This window comes from Heptranchias perlo, chromosome 16, assembly GCF_035084215.1.
Source record: "Heptranchias perlo isolate sHepPer1 chromosome 16, sHepPer1.hap1, whole genome shotgun sequence".
Lineage (NCBI taxonomy): Eukaryota > Metazoa > Chordata > Chondrichthyes > Hexanchiformes > Hexanchidae > Heptranchias > Heptranchias perlo.
The window spans coordinates 4,801,402-4,820,240 of NC_090340.1; the positions used below are offsets into that span (position 1 = coordinate 4,801,402).

At 44.9% G+C, this 18,839-nt stretch overlaps 1 long non-coding RNA gene across 1 annotated transcript; it reads left to right on the plus strand.

Moving 5' to 3' along the window:
* Positions 1 to 2,724: 2,724 nt before the first annotated feature.
* On the plus strand, positions 2,725 to 8,100 carry LOC137333236 (uncharacterized). The gene is made up of 4 exons (XR_010965822.1): positions 2,725 to 3,009; positions 4,809 to 4,922; positions 5,519 to 5,562; positions 8,064 to 8,100. It is a non-coding gene; the product is annotated as an uncharacterized lncRNA (long non-coding RNA).
* The last annotated feature ends 10,739 nt before the right edge of the window (positions 8,101 to 18,839 follow it).

The window sequence follows — 18,839 nt, forward strand, 5'->3', positions numbered from 1 at the left end:
TATCACATATTTACAAATCGATAGTGTTGAATGAGATTGTTTGTGTTTACTTTTATACCTATATCGAATAAGAAAAATGTGTCTTCGATTCTGAACAGAATCCTGCTTGGAATCACTTCCTTCAATCCTCTAATCACTGAGGGACCGCTCCCGACCCACTTTTTACCGCACTCCAAAGACCAACAGTAACTCTCCCCGAGTGCTTGCCAATTCAAACGTGGGACACAACAGTGAGATTGTCAATATCTATCGCCAAATAGATACAAGTACTAACACACAGACAGATAAAAAGGACAGGGGGTGGGGGGTGTAGAGGAGAACACGACAAGGCGAGGAGCGAGCAAAGAAAAATCAACTGGACAGAGAGGATTGACAGGCTAAACACTGAACAACATTTTACTGCATAAAACAATAGATTTTATTTACACTTTGGATTCATTGTGCTTGCTAATAGATTTGATTTACAGAGATAGATAAATTAGCTCTGATAGATTTGTTATCGATTGATAGATTTGTTTATATGGGAAATAGATTTTAGATGTTGACAGGTGGGAATGGGTTTTTCAAGCATTGGATAAGGAACATTTACATGAAACAGAACTATGTGCCGCGAGGCCTGTGAGTGGATCATTTGCTGTTCAAGCTCAGTCTGTGTCTCCAGCAAGATCTCGGCGGTGAAGCCAAAGTATCTCCCATGGATCCCGGTGCCAGAGTGGTAATCGTGATTCAAAAAAGGGATGGAGCAAATGGTTTGGAAGACACATTAGTGACACAAGATCATCGAAGGAAAAGAAGTTAACAAGGATCTGTAATCATCACCTGCAGGTCACGTGGAGATAACTTTCTCACTGGGGAGTGATGACATTTAGTGGATCGACCAATTGTTGCGATGCAGTTTGGGATGCAGACGAAGGTACTTTTATGACCGGAATGGGATCACTGTCATATACCTCGAAAAAAATATGGATTAATTACATTTTGAACTCGGGGCTGAAATATTCCTGATCACTCAGTTGGTGACTGATGAGTTTACTGTTCTCACCGAGCGACAGGTTAGTTGAGGGAGGGGCCGAGCTGTGGGCATCTGAAAGGAGTTGAGATCCTGAAAATCAAATACCGGCTTGTAAAATGGGATTTTAATCGATCTAAATGCAAAAGTCGAGTGTTGAATAGGATGGAGATAAAGTTAATACGAACATTGAATAATTACTCCCGCAATTCTAATATCAAACTTTAACCTCGTCAGTCTGAAGTTCGAACAAACAGCATGAGGTTCAGGATTATTCTCAAATGAGGAATTGTTGATAAACCGAACAAGATAAAGTGACATGGAAAGAGAGAAGACAAGGAGCGAGTGTGTGGGAGCGTTGGGAGGGAGTGAAAAATACAGAAGGATTGGACCTTGATCATTTTTTAAATATGATCGATTGGCCCATGGATGATGCAGATAGATAATGGGGTTTAGGATGGAACGGAATTCCACATTTGCCTATTTAAAAGCCATTGTCTCGGCCACAGTAGGAGCAGTGCGCGAAATTTTGATGTGAATGAGAGGGTGTAAGATTTATTTCCTTGGTGATATCCGTCCTAGATCTCCTGAGTCAAAAGAAATTAAAGTGAGACCCAGTAGACGGGATCTCCGACGAGTCCCACTGGTGATCAAGGGGAATAAATGTAGAAAGAGTAAAAGGATTTTCGAAGATTTGTTTCACTCAAAGGGTTATTAGAGCGTGGGGTAGATCGGCAGAAGGGTTATTGAAGGAAATCAAACACAGGGATTAGGGGGGAATTACATTAATATTAATGCGGGGGTGGGCAGAGTACAGCCCTGAGGTAGAGAACTCTTTCTGAGCTTAAACTTCTCTAATTTAACCGGGAAGTAAATGGACACGGAACACGGAGACAGTAAAATTCAGCGAGACTCTGCCGATGAATGGGTCACAGATGGGTCACTCAATGAGGATTCATATTGCGCCAGCAAGGATCCCAGTCGGAAACTGAGATCCGTCGACTTACTTGATCCTTAAGAAGTGGTGGATACGGATCTCTGTAACTGCAGAATATTGGGAGGTTGGTAAATTTGATCCTACTTTGGCGCCTCTCCCTTTTAATTCGTGATATCGGAAACGAACAAAGACTTGAAATAATTCACACAGAGCGAGAACCGGGGTCAGGACTGGAACATTATCTGGGGAATGAATCGAGTGAGTGAGCTCTGGTACAGGACAACTGGACGCGTTTTAGACCTAAACAACGAGTCCCAGACTGGAACAGAGACAATAATTTCCTTCATGCTTTTGTATTAATTTATCACTCTGTCAGTGAAACCATATTATAGAATACTGTCTCCCTTTTAGCAACGCAGAAACCGATTTAGAACGTAGGCCTAAATCACAGTGAAACACCAGCAGAAATAGACACCGCGAGATTGAAGAGATCCCACGGGACTGTTTCGGTTTAACTCGGACTTAAATTCATTTCAGTGCCAAGACATGGGGCCTTCCCGTCACCGAGTGCTGGATAAAGACAAGAACGAAATAAATATCGCCATGTTCTGTTTCAAGCAAATCAAGCGTTCGTTATTAATTCTAATATGGCGGTAAAATTTCCCTCTTAAAGGGACTCTGCAGATGCTCCATGCTCTCCCTTCTCGCCGTCTGTTCTTTCCTTTGTCCAATGTAATATACGAGTAGTGATTTCAACTCAATTCCTTTATCTCCTTTCCAGTGCCGCCAACTCCTGTGAAGATTACCCGTCTGCTCTCTCCGTCTCTCACACTCCTCTGTACAACGGCCGTTTTTTTCCCCGAGGAGTGAAACCTCACTTGGTATCAAAATGGCTCCAAGATTACATCTGGGATAAACTTGGTGGAAACACGGAGCGAAGAGGGATTGTATCAAGTTTCCAGCTCCCTCATCTCTGAGCAGAGTGGGACGGTTTATATCTGCCAGGTGTCCCATGCCTCTCTCCCGGCTCCAGCCAACGCCAGCTACACGGTTCGTGATCCGGGTAAGAGACCCACCATCTCACCACTGCAGTAAGCTGTATCTGTATTACATATAGGAGTGATTCAGGGACTTACAGTGTCAAAAAAGCTTTTGAGGCGGCCCCTCACAGTGCTCACTGTGCAAGAAGGATTCCTCCGCAATTGAACGGCGGATCCATGTTTGGTTGGGGAATTAATTGCCTTCTCGTTGACAGTGGGTAGACTTTAATAGTTGTGGGACAATGCAGCCAGTCAGGATACGTGGAGGAGTAACAGAAGTTGGTACTTGCTGGTCAAAATGTTGAAATGAGCCATACTTTCGAAACACAATACCTGACGTAATGCAATGAGCGGGGAAACCCATCTCCACTGCCCAGCTCTTCAACTACATGGGCAGGTCCTCCATTGTCTGCTACTAGAGGGGTCCATTAGCGATCGCTGTAAGAATTGCTCTTCTTGATTCATATCAATCATCTGGTTGAAGGCGGCCACTAGTTCACTGATGGTACAAATATCTGCTGATGTCAGAACCCTTAAGGAGAAAACATTAACAATCGGATCTAGATGCGATAGGGGAATGGGCCTGTATCTGGCAGATGACATTTAAAGTAGATAAATGTAGTCTAATGCATGTGGGGAGGTTTAATACCAAACATGTGTGTACAGTGCTAGGCTCTGAATTAAAGTCTGTTGAGGGGCAAAGAGACATGGGTGTTAGTGTCTGAATCTCTAAATTCCACGACCAAGGCCGAGGGGTGATGACCAAAGCTAGTAGAATATAAAGATGTATAGCCGGGACAAACCGATAGAAACAAAGAGCACCATAATGTCCTTTCCCTTGAGCAGAACCCATCTGCAATATTGTGTCCAGTTCTGATTCCCTCATATGGTGAGAGTTATAAGGGCATTGGGGAAAAAGTTCAGCGCAGAGCCACGAGATTGATATTATTTTAAAAACCCTTAGTTATCACGATAGGTTCAAGGATTTGGGTATTTGTACTGTCGAAAAGCGTAGACTTCGGGATATTAATTGAACGATGAAGGGACTGGACTGTGTACACGTGGATAGATCACTTGAATTAAATTGTTCGCGAGAACGAGGGCTCGTGGGTACATGTCATTTAAGCACAGAATAAGGTTAGATATCTGGAGGATAGTCATCGTCCAGAAAATCACTGACCTTTGGATTAAGTCGAAGTCTCGTGTGGTGAGTGCGGATTTTCTGCAAAGGTACAAAAGGAGCTGGACGAGTTCCTGAAGGAGGCTGATATCGTTGTGTACAAAAGATAGGTGTGATGTTGCATGACGGCCCTCAAGGTCAATGTTATTTACTGGAACTCGTTTCTCATCACCTTAGGGTCGGAGAGAAATCTCCTATAATTCTGTAGGGGATTTTGCCTCTCCCTGGAGACCAATCGGCACAAACAATCACGGGGAGAGAGACAGACAGACACATCCATACAAAAAGACACCGCCCCCTCCCGCTAAACCCCACCCCCCACACCCCCCGGCCCCCACACCCCCACAACAAGCACACAAATATTACATACACATAATGAACAAAACTGCATAATCATTAATTAAATACAATTATTAATCCGAATTAAATGCTGATATTTTCAGGCATGGAAAGTCCCGGTGTGCTTTACACTGCGCTGTACTTTGGCCGTTTGATGCTGAGATACGATGGAGTCGCCTTAGTATCTCGATGAGAGGCGATAGCTGTGATATGTCGGTGCTGCCTGATATCTGACGTTGATTAAATATTTCGCAATATCTCGCCTACAAAATGCTAAAATTCCAATTTCTCTGTCCCTCTTAGCTAACGGCAACAGTACTTTCCTCTACTCCCTGGTGTCGGGGTGTGCAGCAGGCGGGTTAATAATTCTCGTGCTGGTAATTCTTGTCAAGCGATGCAATTTCGTCAGAACTGAAGGTAAGAACTGACACGATCCTGATTCAGAATTAGGTTTGTTAGTTAAATTTCAGCACGGCGGCAGCGAGGGGGAGGGCACGGTGTCTCGGGCCCAGACTGGGATCTAGATTTTGGGAGCGGTGTCCGTTACACTAAGTGAGTTTATGTTCCTGGGGCCGAATCTTGTGACGAGGGTCAGACCTTAAACCCAAGAGATCCCTCAGAATAATTTCAGCAGGTCTGAACATTAAAGCGACCCGTAGTTTCGGTTCGAACTTAGTGCTTTGCAACAACTGAAGGTGGTGATGTGAATCGTTTACAGTAAATGTAGGGTTGTGTCGGGAGGGGCGACAAATCTGGGGTAAAGGGCGGTGGAACTGGTGATGGGAATGTGACACGTGGTATTCGGTTGCAAAAGGCTTCGGATCTCGCCCAGCAACAGTACCGGATGTGACGGGTCAAGTTCTAATCAGGAGAATTGAGTGACCGTTCAGATCATTTTCTATTGATCGGTGATTCTGATCACTTTGCGGGAATGTTGGGTATATTTTGGCGGACACATCGCGCATCTGGTTCATGGTGAAATTGACATTGGTCTCAATTTATTTCTCTGCTAGACACGGAGATTAGTGAGGAGAGAACCGGCCACTTCGAGGAGCAGGTCAGTGTCATGCTTGTGTAACGAGAAATAGACTGCTATTGCCATCTAATGCATATTTATACCACATTTAAACCGGTATCACTAGGCCATCAGGACGGCTCTCAATAACTGCGGAGCACACCGTCAACACTTGCGGGTTTATTGTTCCCCAGAGACCTTCGTTCAGCTGAAAGTGTGGTCTCTGCCCTGTCAGTGCCGCGATTGTATCTGTATTAATGCAGCACTCCAATTGTGGCAGGCGCCGTTGTAGATATTCGTGTCTTGTCAGTGCGGTCGATTGGCTATTCACCTATGGGAGCGTCATAGTTTTGTTCGATCCTGTTCTCACTTGACATCTCCACCCATGAACTTTCCAGCAGGGTCTGTGGGTGTTGACTGGGACGGAATGCTGGCCGAGATTGTCCCCATCCTGACCCAAAGGCACCGAAACCAATTGTCTATCTTGAGATGAGCAAGCTCAGAACTCGGAAGTGCATTAACTACTCAACAGCACAGGGGCCAGGCCTTGACCTATATTTGTCAATGTATATTCTCAATGATGGCGGAGTCCAGCACGTGAGTGCAAAAGACAAGGCTGAAGCGTTTGCAACCATCTTCAGCCAGAAGTGCCGAGTGGATAATCCATCTCAGCCTCCTCCCGATATCCCCACCATCACGGAAGCCAGTCTTCGGCCAATTCGATTCACTCCACGTGATATCAAGAAACGGCTGAGTGAACTGGATACAGCAAAGGCTATGGGCCCCGACAACATCCCAGCTGTAGTGCTGAAGACTTGTGCTCCAGAACTAGCTGTGCCTCTAGCCAAGCTGTTCCAGTACAGCTACAACACTGGTATCAACCCGACAATGTGGAAAATTGCCCAGGTATGTCCTGTCCACAAAAAGCAGGACAAATCCAATCCGGCCAATTACCGCCCCATCAGTCTACTCTCAATCATCAGCAAAGTGATGGAAGGTGTCGTCGACAGTGCTATCAAGCGGCACTTAATCACCAATAACCTGCTCACCGATGCTCAGTCTGGGTTCCGCCAGGACCACTCGGCTCCAGACCTCATTACAGCCTTGGTCGAAACATGGACAAAAGAGCTGAATTCCAGAGGTGAGATGAGAGTGACTGCCCTTCACATCAAGGCAGCATTTGACCGAGTGTGGCACCAAGGAGCCCTAGTAAAATTGAAGTAAATGGGAATCAGGGGGAAAACTCTCCAGTGGCTGGAGTCATACCTAGCACAAAGGAAGATGGTAGTGGTTGTTGGAGGCCAAGCATCTCAGCCCCAGGGCATTGCTGCAGGAGTTCCTCAGGGCAGTGTCCGAGGCCCAACCATCTTCAGCTGCTTCATCAATGACCTTCCCTCCATCATAAGATCAGAAATGGGGACGTTCGCTGATGACTGCACAGTGTTCAATTCCATTCGCAACCCCTCAGATAATGAAGCAGTCCGAGCCCGCATGCAGCAAGACCTGGACAACATCCAGGCTTGGGCTGATAAGTGGCAAGTAACATTCGCGCCAGATAAGTGCCAGGCAATGACCATCTCCAACAAGAGAGAGTCTAACCACCTCCCCTTGACATTCAACGGCATTACCATCGCCGAATCCCCCACCATCAACATCCTGGGGGTCACCATTGAAAAGAAACTTAACTGGACCAGCCATATAAATACCGTGGCTACGAGAGCAGGTCAGAGGCTGGGTATTCTGCGGCGAGTGACTCACCTCCTGACTCCCCAAAGCCTTTCCACCATCTACAAGGCACAAGTCAGGAGTGTGATGGAATACTCTCCACTTGCCTGGATGAGTGCAGCTCCAACAACACTCAAGAAGCTCGACACCATCCAAGATAAAGCAGCCCGCTTGATTGGCACCCCATCCACCACCCTAAATATTCACTCCCTTCACCACCGGCGCACTGTGGCTGCAGTGTGCACCATCCACAGGATGCACTGCAGCAACTCGCCGTGGCTTCTTCGACAGCACCTCCCAAACCCGCGACCTCTACCACCTAGAAGGACAAGGGCAGCAGGCGCATGGGAACAACACCACCTGCACGTTCCCCTCCAAGTCACACACCATCCCGACTTGGAAATATATCGCCGTTCCTTCATTGTGGCTGGGTCAAAATCCTGGAACTCCCTTCCTAACAGCACTGTGGGAGAACCGTCACCACACGGACTGCAGCGGTTCAAGAAGCCGGCTCACCACCACCTTCTCAAGGGCAATTAGGGATGGGCAATAAATGCCGGCCTTGCCAGCGACGCCCACATCCCGTGAACGAATAAAAATATATATATATATATTGCAGAGAATTTCTCCGGCTGGGAATTATTTTCCTTCCTTGTCCTTATCCGGCCTTTTATTACACCGCCAGCGCCATTTGAGCAATCACCTGCACTGATCAGACTTACCCAATCCTTAACCGATGCCATTGGGTTTTAGTGGCCCTGTACGGTGCTGTTTGTGATTTGATGTGAAGCTAATCTTTCTCCAAAAACTTTCTTCAGGCTGTGGGAGGAAGAGAGGACGGGAGTCCGTCTTACGCTGTTATCAACTTCAGCGGTCACAGGAACATTGGAAAACCCAGAGGTGAGGAAGATGGAACCGTCTATGCCCAGGTACAGTCGAGAAACGGAGCAGCCCATTCCAACCAGGAATGGTCCGGTACTGGCGTCTGACCTCAGTAATGCACATTGAAGTCATAGAACGCTTCGTGTGAGTAACAGATCCTATTGATCTTTCATTGTTGCTTCCACAGACCAAGCAAGGGACGGATTGTACACTGACTAACGCGTCTCCGGATCTGACCGGCTCCCAGAAAATGGCAAGAAGGAAACAGAAAGAAAACGTAGCGGAGTATGCGGCGATCAGGATCAACAAACCAAGGGAAGAATACGGGATTGTATAAACACCAGCAAATGTCCAGTGATGTTAAAGTCACACAGGGGCTGACAACCTTGGCGTCTGTAGTCGACACCTACCTGTATTTAGTGGGGTGTTTGTAAACCGGATTGTCATTTATTGGAATGAGAGAAGGAGTAGCAGCTTTTACTGGCAGAGTGACACTGCGATTTGGAGGTTGCGCTTATTCTTGAAATCTGCACTTCCAGTGAATGGAGGAGTCAATGCTTAACTCTTTTATAGGTTTCAAATAGGACCAAAGGAAATGGGAGCGTCTTGTTTCGTAGGGTGGAAATCGATGAGGCCAGTTATTGTGGGTCAGTTCTGTTAATTTAGAAGGAGTGAGCAGTGGAGTTTATTTTGGGCCTGTGTCGCGAATATACCGGATTTCGGGGAGGGTTCTGAATGTATTCCATCTAAATATTAAATCATTATCAGGCTCCTAACGGGCCAACTGAATGGTGTTTGGTGACTGGACATCAATTACCGCGGCCCTTTCTGTGCAGAAACAACTATTCCTTCAGTTTGCTTTAGCGAAATTCACACTTTCAATGTTGAGAAATCTTTTCACTCCCGATTTCGCTCTTTCTGGATGCATTTGACACTTTTAATCAAATCTGTCCCAGTGCCGAACATTTCCGTCTCTGGTTATTTTAATCACTCAGTTTGCCTCTTGTGACAGGAATGAACCAGGTGTTTTCGAATGTGCAGTGGGACAGGCCTGGGACCGACTCCGGCTCCCTGCCTCACTGTGAAATTCATAGAATTACATAGATCACATAGAATTTACAGCATAGAAACAGGCCGTTAGACCCCATTAATCTGTCCTGGTGTTTATGCTTCACACGAGCCTCTTGCCATCCTATTTCATCTCACCCTATCAGCAAATTGTTCTATTCCTTTATCCCTCATGTACTTATCTTGCTTCCCTTAAATGCATCCATGCTGTTCGCCTCAACTGCTCTGCGTGGTAGCAAGTTCCACATTCTAATCACACTGGGTAAAGAAGTTTCTCCTGAATTATTTCTTGGATTTATTAGTGACTATATAATATTTATGGCCCTTAGTATTGGACTGCCCCGCAAGTGGAAAAATCTTCTCTACGCCTACTCTATCAAACCACTTCATGATTTTGAAGATTTCTGTTAACAGCACTGTGGGAGAACCTTCACCACACGGACCGCAGCGGTTCAAGAAGGCGGATTACCACCACCGGATCAAGGGCAATGAGGGATGGGCAATAAATGCCAGCCTTGCCTGCGACACCCACATCCCATGAACGAACAAAAAAAAGCTCTCACCTCATACTTCTCATTTCTGGAGAAAAGGGCCCCAGCCTAGTCATTCTTTCCTGGTAGTTATAACCTCTCAGTTCTGGTATCATCCTTGTAAATCTTTTTTGCACCTTTTCGAATGCCTCTATATCCTTTTTGTCGTGTAGTGGTCAGAACACAGTATGGTCTAACCAACATTCTTTTAATGTTTAACATAACTTCCATGCTTTTAAATTCTATCCGTCTAGAAATGAACCCCAGTGCATAGTTTGCATTGTTATGGCCTTGTTAACTAACGTTGCTATTTTTTGTGATTTGTGAATGTGTAACCCGAGATCTCTTTTCTCCTGCATCCCATTTGGACTATTATTTCCCAAGGAGTATGCGGCCTCCTTATTCCAACTATTAAATCACCTCACACTTAGCTTTACTAAAATTATTTCACTATTTACACGCTCATTCTGAAAGTTCATTAACGTCTTCTTGGATTTTGTTGCATTCTTCTTTAGTATTAACGATGCCACACAATTTTGTGTCAACCGCCAATTTTAAAATTGTATTTCCGTTTCTCGAGTTCAAATCGTTTATAAAAACACTGAACAGCAGTGGTCCCAGCACCGATCTCTTTGGAGCACCACTCCCCATCTTCCGTCAGTCTGACTAACTCCCTTTAACCCCTACTCTCTGTTTTCTGTTAAGTAGCCAGCTCGCTATTAATTTTGTTTCTTGTCCCGACTCCACATGCTCTCTCTTTAGTCATTATTTTTCCATGTAGTACCTTATCGAAGGCCTTTTAAAAATCCATTTACACTACATCTACTACATTATCCTTGTCTACTCTTTCTGTTACTTCTTCAAAGAATTCAGTAAGGTTGGTCATGCACGACCTTTCCTTTTGAAATCCATATTGACTATTCTTTATTATATCTTCAGTTTCAAGATATTTTTCAATTGCTTCTTTGAGTAAAGATTATATTATCTATCCTACCACCGATGAAAAGCCAACTGGTCTATCGTTCCCTGGACTTGTTGTATCGCATTTTTTTAATGTAGGAACAAAATTAACTGAATAATGAAGCATTCCGAGCCCGCATGCAGCAAGACCTGGACAAGATCCAGGCCTGGGCTTGTAAGTGGCAAGTAACATTCACGCCAGACAAGTGCCAGGCAATGACCATCTCCAACAAGAGAGAGTCTAACCACCTCCCCTTGACGTTCAACGGCATTACCATTGCTGAATCCCCCACCATCAACATCCTGGGGGTCAGCATTGACCAGAAATTTAACTGGACCAGCCATACAATACTGTGGCTACAAGAGCAGGTCAGAGGCTGGGTATTCTGCTGCGAGTGATCACATCTTGACTCCCCAAAGCCTTTCCACCTTCTACAAGGCACAAGTCAGGAGTGTGTTGGAATACTCTCCCCTTGCCTGGATGAGTGCAGCTTCAACAACATGGATTGCATCATGGGGAACTCAGGGAAGTAAGGATGAAAATTGTAGAGGCTCTGGCCACAATCTTCCAATCCTCCTTAGATATTGCGGCAGTGCCAACGGACTGGAGGATTTCAAATATTAAACCACGATTCGAAAAAGGAGAGACGGATAAATCCGGCAATTTCAGGCCAGCGAGTCTAACTTCGGTGCGGGTGAAACTTTTAGAGACAGTAATCCAGCACAAAATTAATTGGTAATTGGAAAACTATGGGATAATAAATGAAAGTCAGCACGGATTTATTAAAGGAAAACCGGGTTTCACTAATTTGATTGAGTGCTTTGATGAAGTAATGGAGTAGGTTGATGAGAGTAATGCGGTTGATGTTGATTTTATATGCTTTCAAAAGGCATTTGATATAGTACCATACAATAGATTTTTTTAGAAAAATTGAAGTCCATAGGATTAAAGGGACATTGGCAACATGGATACAAAACTGGCTAAAGGACAGGAAGCAAATTGTTGTGGTGAACGGTTGTTTTTCTGACTGAAGAGAAGTACACATTTGTGTTCCATCGGGGTCGGTATTAGATTCACTGCCCTTTTTAATATATATTCGTAACATGGACTTGGGAATACAGGGTATAATTTCAGAGTTTGCAGATGATATGAAACTGGGGATTGTAATAAACAATGTGAAGGATACTAACAGACTTCTGGAAGACATAGACAGACTGGTGAAATAGGCACACACGTGACAGATGAAATTGAATGCTGAGAAGTGTGCAGTGATACATTTTTTTGCAGGAAGAATGCGGAGGGACAATATGAACTAAATAGTACAATTTTAAAGGGCGTGCAGGAACAGAGAGACCTGTGGGTGGACATATACAAATCTTTGAAGGTGGTACGAAAAATTGAGAATGCTGTTAAAAAGGCATATGGGTACCTGGGCTTTATTAGTAGTGGCATGGAGTATAAAAGCAAGGAAGTTGTGATAAACTTTTGTCAAGCACTCGTTAGGCCTCAGCTGGTGTATTGTTTTCAATACTGTGCACCGCAATTTGGGAAGGATCTCAAGTCCTAAGAGGGAATGGAGAACAGATTTAAGAGAACGGCACCAGGGATGAGGGTCTTTCGTTATGGAGAGAGACTGGACAAGTTAGGGATGTTCTCCTTCGAGCAGAGAAGGTTAAGAGGATATTTGACAGATGTGTTCAAAAACATGAACCGTTTTGATAGAGAAAATAATGAAAAACTATTTTCATTGGTGGCTGTGTCGGTAACAAGAGTATACATATTTAAGGTGATTGGCAAAAGAGCTAGAGGCAATATGAGGAAATGTTTTTTACGCAGCGAGTTGTTATGATCTGGAATGCACTGCCGGAAAGGATGGTGAAAGCAGATTCAATAGCAACTCCTAAAAGGGAATTGGATAAATACTTGAAGGGAAAAAAGTTACAAGGCAACGGGGAAAGAGCAGCGGAGTGGTACTAATTAGATAGCACTTTAAAAGAGCAGGCACTGGCACGATGCGCCGAATAGCCTCTTTCTGTGCTGGACCTAATATCAGTCTACTCTCAATCATCAGCAAAGTGATGAAGGTGTCGTCGACAGTGCTATCAAGCGGCACTTACTCACCAATAACCTGCTCACCGATGCTCAGTTTGGGTTCCGCCAGGACCACTCGGCTCCAGACCTCATTACAGCCATGGTCCAAACATGGACAAAAGAGCTGAATTCCAGAGGTGAGGTGAGAGTGATTGCCCTTGATATGAAGGCAGCATTTGACCCAGTGTGGCACCAAGGAGCCCGAGTAAAATTGCAATCAATGGGAATCAGGGGGAAAACTCTCCAGTGGCTGAAGTCATACTTGGCACAAAGGAAGATAGTAGTGGTTGTTGAAGGCCAATCATCTGAGACCCAGGACATTGTTGCAGGAGTTCCGCAGGGCAGTGTCCTTCCCTCTATCATAAGGTCAGAAATGGTAACGTTCGCTGATGGTTGCACAGTTTTCAGTTCCATTCGCAACCCCTCAAATAATGAAGCAGTCCGAGCCCACATGCAGCAAGACCTGGGCTACATCCAGGCTTGGGCTCATAAGTGGCAAGTAACATTCGCACCAGACAAGTACCAGGCGATCACCATCTCCAACAAGAGATAGTCCAACCACCTCCCCTTGACATTCAACGGCATTACCATCGCCGAATCCCCCACAATCCACATCTTGGGGGTCACCATTAACCAGAAACTTAACTGGACCAGCCATATAAATACTGTGGCTATAAGAACAGGTCAGAAGCTGGGTATTCTGCGGCGAATGACTCACCTACTGACTCCCCAAATCCTTTGCACCATCTACAAGGCACAAGTCAGGACTCTAATGGAATACTCTCCACTTGCCTGGAAGAGTGCAGCTCCAACAATACTCAAGAAGCTCGACACCATCCAGAACAAAGCAGCCCGCTTGATTGGCACCCCATCCACGACTAAACATTCACTCCCTTCACCACCGGCGCAAAGTGGCTGCAGTGTGTACCATCCACAGGATTCATTGCAGCAACTCGCCAAGGCTTCTTCGACAAAACCTCCCAAACCCAGGAGCTTTACCACCCAGAACGACAGGAACAGCAGGTACGTGGGAACAACACCAACTGCACGTTCCCCTCCAAGTCACACACCATCCCGACTTGGAAATATATCGCCGATCCTTCATCATCGCTGTGGCAAAATCTTGGAACTCCCTACCTAACAGCACTGTTGGAGAACCTTCACCACACGGACTGCAGCGGTTCAAGAAGGCGGCTCAACGCCACCTTCTCAAAGGCAATTTGTGATGGGCAATACATGCTGGCCTCGCCAGCGACGCCAACATCCCACGAACGAATAAAAAAAATACTACCACACTATGTTTGCGTCTCAACCATCAGTTCCTTTATCTGTCCAGCATATTGTCGTGGAACAGTCGGAAGACAACTTTCAGAAGTTATATTTAAAGAGATATTCAGCTCCATTAAGGTGAACCTTTGGTTAGCTGGTTTAGGCTGCGCGGATGTTGTTAGTTTGAGCTGTTTTTTGATACTGTTTCGCTGTTAAAACTTATGGAGGAACGAGTTTGCCAAAGGTTACCATCGTTTCACTGATTTTTCTAGTTCCCAATTACTGAACATGTGAATGCTGCTGGGCGGACCATTGAGCCTCACAAATGAGGAAAAGGAGGAGCAGCAAGGAACGCAACAAGGACCTGAACAGGCTGGTAGAAGAGGGCGAAGGAGGCAAGATCTTACAGCATGCGGGTCTTCAGGAACCGATCCTCATACCTGGACCTCACAGAGGAACAGATTGTATGGCGGCTGTGTTTCAACAGGGAGAAAGTCACTTAAATGTGCCACCTGTTGCAGTGAGAATTGGAACAGAGCACCAGGGTCGGCAACGTATTCCCTGTGGCAGTGAAAGTCACTCTCGCTCCAAACTTTGAGGCTTCTGGCTCCTTCTAAACTGCTTCTGGAATCATCAACAACATCAATCAGTTTGTTGTGCAGATCGCCATCCTACAGGGCACTGTTGCACTGATATCTACGAGGCGTCAGCAGTTGGTCACCTTCCCCATGGAAATTGACAAGCAGGAAGAAAGAATACCCGCATTGCTGGATTTCCGCAGGAGCAGGACATCATAGACTGCACGTACACAGCCCTGCTTACTCCCCATCATGAAGCAGCTCTGTTTATGAACAGGAAGTACAGTAAGACCCGCGATGGGTCTCAGACATGCTCAGTCGCATGGACAATGCCACTCTCTGGAGAGGTTAATGTGGCTCAGAAGAGTGAGAACATACACTGCAAGACTACTGATTTGAACTTTTTTCATCGAAGCACATGCTCTGTGGAGAAACCAACATTTTACTTAAACAGAAACATAGCAAAATATAGAAAATAGGAGCAGGAGTAGGCCATTCGGCCCTTCGAGCCTGCCCCGCCATTCAATATGATCATGCCTCTATCTCAATACAATATTCCCGCTCTCGCCCCATACCCCTTGATGCCATTGTGTCTAGAATCTATCTAGCTCCATCTTAAATATATTCAGTGACTTGGACCCTACAGCCTTCCGTGGTGGAGAATTCCACAGGTTCACCACCCTCTGAGTGAAGCATTTTCTCCTCAACTCAATCCTAAATGGCCTACCCCGTATCCTGAGACTGTGACACCCTCGGTCTGGACATCCCAGCCAGGGGAAACATTCTCCCCGCATCGAGGCAATCTAGCTCTGTCAGAATTTTATATGATTCAATGAGACCCCCTCTCAATCTTCTAAACGCGAGTGAATACAGGCCTGTCGGCCCAATCTCTCCTCATACGATAGTCCTACCATCCCAGTATTCAGTCTGGTGAACCTACGCTGCACTCCCTCTATGGCAAATGTATCCTTTCTTAGGTAGGAGACCAAAATTGCACACAATACTCCAGGTGTGGTCCCACCAAGGCCCTGTATAACTGCAGTAAGACGTCCTTGTTCCTGTACTCAAATCCTCTTGCAACGAAGGCCAACATACCATTTGTCTTCCTAACTGCTATCTGCACCTGAATATCTGCTTGTGTACAAGGACACCCAGGTCCCTTTGCACATTAACATTTCCCAATCTATCACCATTTAAATAATAGTCTGCCTTTCTGTTTTTCCTTCCATAGTGAATAACTTCACATTTATCCACATTATACTGCATCTTCCATGTATTTGGTCGCAAACTCAACTTGTCTAAATTTCCTTGAAGCATCTTGACATCCTCCTCAAAACTCAAGATACCACCTATTTTTGTCGTCAGCAAACTTGGAAGTATTACATTTGGTTCACTCGTCCAAATCATTGAAATATGTTGTGAATAAGTGGGACCCAAGTACTGATTCCTGCGGTACCGCAATAGTCACTGCCTGACACCCCGAAAAAGACCCATTTATTCCTACTCTCTGTTTCCTGTCTGTTAACCAATTTTCAATCCGTGCCAGTATATTACCACCAATCCTATTTATTTTAATTTTGCACAATAACCTCTTGTGGGACTTTATCAAAGGCCTTCTCAAAATCCAAATACACCACATCCACTGGTTCTCCCTTATTCTACCAGTTACATCCACAAAAAAATCCACAAGGTTTGTCAAACACGATTTCTCTTTCCTTAACTCATGTTTACATAAGAACATAAGAAATAGGAGCAGGAGTCGGCCAATCGGCCGCTCGAGCCTGCTCCGCCATTCAATAAGTTCATGGCTGATCTGATCCTAACCTCAAATTTAAATTCATGTCCAATTTCCTGCCCGTTCCCCATAACCCCTAATTCTCTTTACTTCTAGGAAACTGTCTATTTCTGTTTTAAATTTATTTAATGATGGAGCGTCCACAGCTTCCTGGGGCAGCAAATTCCACAGACCTACTACTCTCTGAGTGAAGAAGTTTCTCCTCATCTCAGTTTTGAAATGGCAGCCCCTTATTCTAAGATTATGCCCCTAGTTCTAGTTTCACCCATCCTTGGGAACATCCTCACCGCATCCACCCGATTAAGCCGCTTCACAATATTATGTGTTTCAATAAGATCGCCTCTCATTCTTCTGAACTCCAATGAGTAGAGTTCCAATATACTCAACCTCTCCTCATATGTCCACCCCCTCATCCCCGGGATTAACCGAGTGAACCTTCTTTGTACTGCCTCGAGAGCAAGTATGTCTTTTCTTAAGTAAGGACACCAAAACTGTATGCAGTATTCCAGGTGCGGTCACATCAATACCTTATATAACTGCAGCAATACCTCCCTGTTTTTATATTCTATCCCCCTAGCAATAAAAGCCAACTTTCCGTTGGACTTCTTGATCACCTGCTGCACCTGCATACTAACTTTTTGATTTTCTTGCACTAGAACCCCCAGATCCCTTTGTACTGCAGTACTTTCCAGTTTCTCGCCATTAAGATAATAACTTGCTCTCTGATTTTTCCTGCCAAAGTGCACAACCTCACATTTTCGAATATTGTATTGCATCTGCCAAATCTCCGCCCACTCACCCAACCTGTCTATATCCCCTTGTAGGTTTTTTATGTCCTCCTCACTCTCTATATTCCCTCCCATCTCAGTATCATCTGCAAACTTTGATACGTTACACTCGGTCCACTCCTCCAAATCGTTAATATAGATTGTAAAGAGTTGGGGACCCAGCACGGACCCCTGCGGAACACCACTGGCTACTGGTTGCCAGTCCGAGAATGAACCATTTATCCCAACTCTCTGCTTCTGTCAGACAACCAATCCTCCACCCATGCCAGAATATTACCCCCAATCCAGTGATTCTTTATCTTGAGCAATAATCTTTTGTGTGGCACCTTGCCGAATGCCTTCTGGAAGTCTAAATACACTACGTCCACTGGTTCCCCTTTATCCACCCTGTACATTATGTCCTCAAAGAACTCAAGAAAATTTGTCAGACATGACTTCCCCTTCATAAAACCATGCTGACTTTGTCCTATTATATTATGTTTATCCAAATGTTCCGCGACTGTCTCCTTAATAATGGACTCCAAAATTTTACCCACCACAGATGTTAGGCTAACTGGTCTATAACTTCCAGCCTTCTGCCTACTACCCTTTTTTAAAATAAGGGTGCTACATTAGCAGTTTTCCAATCTGCCGGGACCTTTGCCGAGTCCAGAGAATTTTGGAAAATTATTACCAAAGCATCCACAATCCCTACTGCCACTTCCCTCAAGACCCTAGGATGTAAGCCATCAGGTCTAGGGGATTTATCCGCCTTGAGTCCCATTAATTTACTGAGTACCAATTCCTTAGTGATTTTAATCGTATTAAGCTCCTCCCCCCCTCCGAGAGCCCCCTGTTTGTCCAGTGTAAAGAGTGAAACAAAATATTTGTTCAGCATTTTTGCCATCTCCATGTTTCCCATCATTAATTTCCCGGTCTCATCCCCTAAGGGACCTAAGTTTGCCTTAGCCACCCTTTTTCATTTATATAACTATAGAAACTCTCGCTATCTACATTTTCTAAGTGTCCTGTTATCACATCCTTTATAATAGACTGCAGCATTTTCCCTACGACTGATGTTAGACTAACCGGTCTGTACTTCCCTGTTTTCTTCCTCCCTCCTTTTTTAAATAGTTGGGTTTCATTTGCCACCCACCAATCTGCAGGAACTGTTCCATAATCTATAGAATTTTGGAAGATGACAAAAAATGCATCCACCATTTCCATGGCTACCTCTTTTAGTACTCTGAAATGCAGATCCAACAGAGTACAAATTAATGAAACCTATCAGAGAGCTTGAAATTAAAATAAAGAGGGATATAGAACTTGGAATTCCAAAATTCAGGGTTGGGTTCCCTTCAGCGAAAACTGAATTTGATACATTTGAGGCCCAGGGAGCAATGGATAACGGTAAAACGAGAGCTGCAAGACTTTATTTTTAAATGCAAGGGATGGTTTCTTGATAATATGGTAGTATTTGGGGGGACCGTAGGTTTCACTGTGGATTTTGGTATTTTCTTTGTCTGTATCATGATGTGTAATTTTAACCGAATGAAAGTTGGACCAGCAGAGCAACTGGCTCTCGATAGCTCTGTGATGCCAACAAGATGAGGTGTGGATCTCAGGCATTAACCCAAGATCCAACAAAGAGGG